This window comes from Anarrhichthys ocellatus, unplaced genomic scaffold (assembly GCF_004355925.1).
Source record: "Anarrhichthys ocellatus isolate YVR2014 unplaced genomic scaffold, GSC_Weel_1.0 scaffold82, whole genome shotgun sequence".
NCBI lineage: Eukaryota > Metazoa > Chordata > Actinopteri > Perciformes > Anarhichadidae > Anarrhichthys > Anarrhichthys ocellatus.
Window position 1 is genome coordinate 1 of NW_022280112.1, and position 5,923 is coordinate 5,923.

Genomic DNA, 5,923 nt, shown 5'->3' on the forward strand with positions numbered 1-5,923 from the left:
CATCAGATGCCTGTGATCTCACCCTGGACCCAAACACTGCACAGAACTACCTCATTCTGTCTGCTGGAAACAAGAAAGCAAAATATACATCATCATGGCAGTATTATCCTGATCACCCAGAGAGGTTTGAGGAACATCATCAGGTGATGTGCAGAGAGGGGTTATCTGGGCGCCATTACTGGGAGGTAGAGTGGGATCAAGATGTAACTCATTTGAAACATGTTTTTGTAGCTGTTGTATACAAGAGAATTGACAGAAAGGGAGGTGGTTCAGACAGTTATCTTTTGGAAGATAACGTATCTTGGGCTTTTGGACAATATTCAGGACGTGGAAAACACACTGGAGGCATTTCATAATGGTAAGTTGATGGAAACTTATTTTCCCTCTGATGGCTGCCCAACACTTGGGGTGTATCTGGACTGGCATGCTGGCACTCTGTCCTACTACAAAGTCTCCTCTAACACACTGAGCCACCTCTACACCTTTCACACCACATTCACTGAGCCTGTGTACCCTTGCTTCCAAATTCGTTATGCAAACCACTATGTCTACCTGCGTCCAGTTCAATAGGAGCAATGACAATGACTTGTTAGATCCTTGGTCTGTTAATAGAGAGATGGGTTTACAAGTAAAGTTTAAACTGTAAAGTAACATCCCATGTTAACTTGAACATGTTTCACAAATTCCAAAAATGTATTAAAAGCCCAGAGAGAGCAGGAAAATACATAAAGACAAACATCTTATCAAGTTACAACATATGTAATTTTCTGTTTATCATTTCTTTGTTGATTCGATGCACAGACTCAAACTGGTTTCTGCTTCACAGCTTCACAATCAGTTTCAACTTTCTTTTCAAATCATTTTTATTTCTATTCGTATTCCTGATCATTATTGCTTTGTCAAAACAAATGTGTTGACATGTACTTTCAAAGCTCATGTCAACACTTGCATAACTTGTTTTAATGAATTTATTGAGTTGATTATGTTGGGACATAAGGGTTAGGGTTACACAATGGAAGCTTCTGGGCGTATTGTGGTTTTCACACCTAACTAGCTTATATGAAACATGGCACCTGTGACCTATAGCCAAACAGGAAGTCCTATCTTAGGTGTTGCTTACCTTTTTATGCATATGGTTTATCCTCTTTTAACTTTCCATTGTCTATGATGAGTTACTATCTATTTTTATAATAGTGTGTGAAAAAGTGTTTTATTTTCAGAAATCATTATACTTGTTACATGTATGGGGAGAGTTAACCTACAAAATAAGTGTCAGAAATGATAAGACTATGAAAACTGTTTCATCCAATGATTTAAGAATGATCTGTTGTCTACCTTATATGGACCCGGAGGTTGCAGAAGCACCAAGGAGAAGTGTATATATAGGAGGAGACAACAAAGGATCGAGGCTTCTGGGGGTTCTTGTTCTTTGAGAGACTTGGTTCTTTTTGAGCTTGGTATATCTGAGATTTTGTCTTATTTTTTATTATTCATTTTTTGTAAGCTTTTACCTTACTTTTTGTAAAAACCAAATAAAACTGGTTTGTATTTTGTACATTCCAACCAAAGTCCAGTGTTGCTCATCTCTGGTGGGGTCTTCGCAGTCTCCTAAAGGTAAGAGAGCTCTTCCCCTGAGATTCCTCCTGCCTTTGCTTTTCCCCCACCCCCTCCCCACAACCCATATATAACTAACCATCCCACTTTAAATGCACCCCGTTTTTCCACAGGTCCACCAGCAACCAATCCCAGCTTCCTTCCGACCCATCTTCCTCCACCCACCAGCTTTACCTCAGCCACAGCACTACCTCCAGCACGCCCTTTAGTATCCGCCCGACCATCCCCCGTGCCGCACATGCTCAGGCAACCGATTCTCGCAGGTAACTACATCGACCTTGCCCAACTCATCCATCCATCCACATGCAATCCCCATATCCCGAGGAAATTAATCACCACTTTCGGACCCATCGAACTCAAATTCAGGAAAAAAGAGACTCATCATAGACCTCTCTTCCCCCCACGGCTGCACCATCCCAAGCATCAACAGCCTAATCCCCAGCCCGGACTACTCCATGCAGTACACCACAATAGATCATGCAGCATCCCTCATCCGCCTCGCAGGTCCAGGAGCCTGGTTGGCTAAGGCAGACATCACCAGCACCTTTAAAGTACTGCTCATCCACCCCGACAACTGGCCCCTTTTCGGTGTCCTCTGGAAAGGTGCTTACTACTTCGCGGAGCGCCTGACCTTTTGGGTGCAAGAGCAACCCAAAAATGTTCGATTGCCTATCAGAAGCACTCTGCTGGATCCTGATAAACATTCACAAACTCCCGTACGTCATCCACCTCTTAGATGACTTCCTCACCGTCACGCCACCTTCCTCTCCCCCAGCACTCTGCCTCCACACTAACTTCCGCGTTCCAGGAACTCGGCGTTCCCCTCTCAGCAGAGAAAACCGCAGGTCCCAGTACGTCCCTGGAATTCCTCGGCATCACCCTCGACTCCGTCTCACTCCAAGCATCTATACCTACTGAAAAAGTCAACCGTATTTCATTACTCATCTCTAACTTCCTCCTGGCCCCCAAATGCACCAAACACTAGCTCCTTTCGCTTTTAGGCCACCTCAACTACGCCATCCACATAATCCCTCAAGGCCGATCCTTCTTGTCACATCTTCTTTCAGTCGCCTCCTCCTTTACAAAGCTCCATGACCACGTCACACTCAACAAAGCATGCCAAACGGTGCTAAAATTATGGCACCGGTTCCTATCCTCTTGAAACAGCATCTCCTTTGTCTACGACGAACACATCACCAAGCTGGAAGACATCCAGCTTTACACGGACGCAGCACCCTCCAACGGCTTCAGCAGCGTCTATGTCAACAAGTGGTTCTCAGCCACATGGCCGCCCGAATTCTCCTCCCTTACTCCTTCTTCCGCAATCTCCGAAATGTATCCAATAGTCGTAGCAGCCATTCTTTGGGGGCATGAATCAGACAAAAGCACCCTCATAGACATCATTAAGGACGGTCACATTGTCTAGAAATAATGCTGTTCATGCGGAGACTAACCTTAGTTTCGGCCCAGCACCAGTTCATCATCCGAGCCTCCCACATTCCAGGTCACGACAACTCCATCGCTGATTCACTTTCCCGTTTCCCATTCCAGAAATTCAGATGATTAGCACAATGTGAGTACACCATGTCTTGTAGCAGTGAACATCTTCATCAACACTGGGGAGCGTTTTACTCTTGCTTTTGTTGTAATAACTCTGAAATAGTCAATTTATTTTAACACTGATATTTTACACTAACATTTTTAACTGATTATTTTCACCAACACTGGCGGCTACATTGGTTGCAATTACTCTTGCTGTTGTAATAACTCTGAGAGAGTCCATATACTTTGACACTGCATATTTGACACTGGGGAACAGCACAAAAAAAGGATTGCTTTCCCTACAAGAGTACATTTTTTACCCGCTGGCAGTTATAGGTATAAAAGTCAATTTAAAAAATATAAATCTGGACTCCTCAAGCGAAGGAGTTCAAGTATCTCGGGGTCTTGTTCACGAGTGAGGGTAAGATGGAACGGGAGATCGACAGACGGATCGGTGCAGCTGCAGCAGTAAAGCAGGCGCTGCACCGGACCGTCTTGGTGAAGAGGGAGCTGAGCCGGAAGGCAAAGCTCTCAATTTACCACTCGGTCTACGTTCCTACCCTCACCTATGGTCACGAACTCTGGGTCGTGACCGAAAGGACAAGGTCGCGGCTACAAGCGGCCGAAATGAGTTTCCTCCGTAGGGTGGCCGGGCTCAGCCTTAGAGATAGGGTAAGGAGCTCAGTCATCAGGAGGGAGCTTGGAGTAGAGCCGCTACTCCTTCGCGTCGAAAGGAGTCAGCTGAGGTGGTTCGGGCATCTAATTAGGATGCCTCCTGGACGCCTCCCACTGGAGGTTTTCCAGGCACGTCCAACTGGGAAGAGACCCCGGGGAAGACCCAGAACACGCTGGAGAGATTACATCTCCCAGCTGGCCTGGGAACTGCCTCGGGATCCCCCAGAATGAGCTGGAACATGTTGCCGGTGAGAGGGAGGTCTGGGTCGGCCTGCTTGACCTGCTGCCACCGCGACCCGACCCCGGATAAGCGGTGGAAAATGGATGGATGGAAATCTGGACTATTAATAGTTTATGAAAAAATAAGACTTAAATATTTTATTGAAACAAAGTAACACATTTTACGCGTTTCTAGTATTCTAGTGAGGTAGTTTTTCCGCGTTCCAGGAAATACCAAGACACACCTTTTTCATTATACAGTGTCGTTGCTGCGGTGTAGTAACGAGGACCCAATCACAGGACACTGACTGAGATAGATGAAGCTTAACAGGTTTATTGTAATGTTACTGTAGACATGGATGGATTGGAGAGGGGGAATGGCTGGAGGTAGCGAGGGAGAGTAGGTGGGCACAGACAGGTCAGGGAATCCTGGAGCACAGGAAACAAACATTAGTTCAGACCTGGTGCCCACTCCAGGATTTTCAAATGAAAGACATGGGCAACCACATTCACACCGACAGATTTAACGCGATTTTATGATTTTAATCCTCAGAACACACACACACACACACACACACACACACACACACACACAAACACCAGACATTTCAGTAGAAACGTATTCATGTATTTTTAACAACTAATACACAGCCACAAATCTTTGAACCATGTTCAAGCCATAACTTAACTTTGATCAGTTTTAACTTACAAAGTAGTAAATAAGGACAAGGAGAAGGATGTTTATTGTCATCGTAAAAACATACAACAAAATTAAGTTGGCGACTCAGTCAGTACAGCAGCAATAGGTAGAAAATGTATAAAACATTAAGACAAGACATTTCTGATTTAAAACAAGACATTAAATAAATATATACAAAATAAAACACAGGCATCAATGGCTTTAAAGTGACAGAAGTGCTCTGTTAAAGTATCGTTTTATTGCTTATTTTTATTTCTCAACAATAAACATGCTGTCAGTGGTGAATTTTGATGTACTATACTGTTTCAGTGTGCATGATAAGCTACGTTGTGTGAAACATGACAGCAATTATATTTTATAAAAATCTTCATTTATCGATTATAATTATATCAACAAAAACTTGAGTTTCCATAAGGTCTTAGTATGCAACGGTATCTATTCAAAAACGCTGCTCTGGCATTACTCAAGCAGTCAATACTAATTGCAATTGCATATTTTTAAATATATTTTTCAGTAGAAAGAATACAATCCCATCCTCATAACTTTTCTGTGGCATTTCCAATGAAATAGTTCAGCAGTTTTAATGAGCTGATTAAAGCCAGGTGTGTTGTGAGCTGGGAGAGTTGATGAGCTTTGCAGGCAGGTGTGCTTGGTAGGCGGGGCCCACGTGAGGGTCAAGACGGGAATACATACACACACACACACACACACACACATGCATATAGAGAGGCAAACCAGGGACATGGGGAACACAGGGAGACACGGGCACGGCCAGAGGATGATCCATTTTTTTCATGATTTCTTTTCTTTTAACACAGATCATTGCATATGACTTGACTCCCTGATGCTGATGAATGAAGTAAATGAACCTGTCTAATTAAAACGGATCATACTGCATACAGAAGGCTCGAGGCTTCAGTAAACACAGCAAGACACAACTGTAGTAGTTTGGTCTGCTGAGTATATATGTGTGTGTTTGTGTGCATGGCAATGTTATTTGGACCCGACTTTTCAAGCATACAGTACCTAGAAAATGATCATTCAAGTTGCTAGGGCTGTTAAAAGGCCAGTGTGTAGCATTTCAGGGGACCCATCGGCAGAAATGGATGGCAATATTAATTAAGTTTTCTTTAGTGTATAATCACCTGTCAATCACAACTAAGAATAGCTGTG

At 43.7% G+C, this 5,923-nt stretch overlaps 1 pseudogene; it reads left to right on the forward strand.

The window, feature by feature from the left end:
* Window positions 1-1,727: 1,727 nt before the first annotated feature.
* LOC116398332 (uncharacterized) lies at window positions 1,728-4,441 on the forward strand (annotated as a pseudogene).
* Window positions 4,442-5,923: the final 1,482 nt, after the last annotated feature.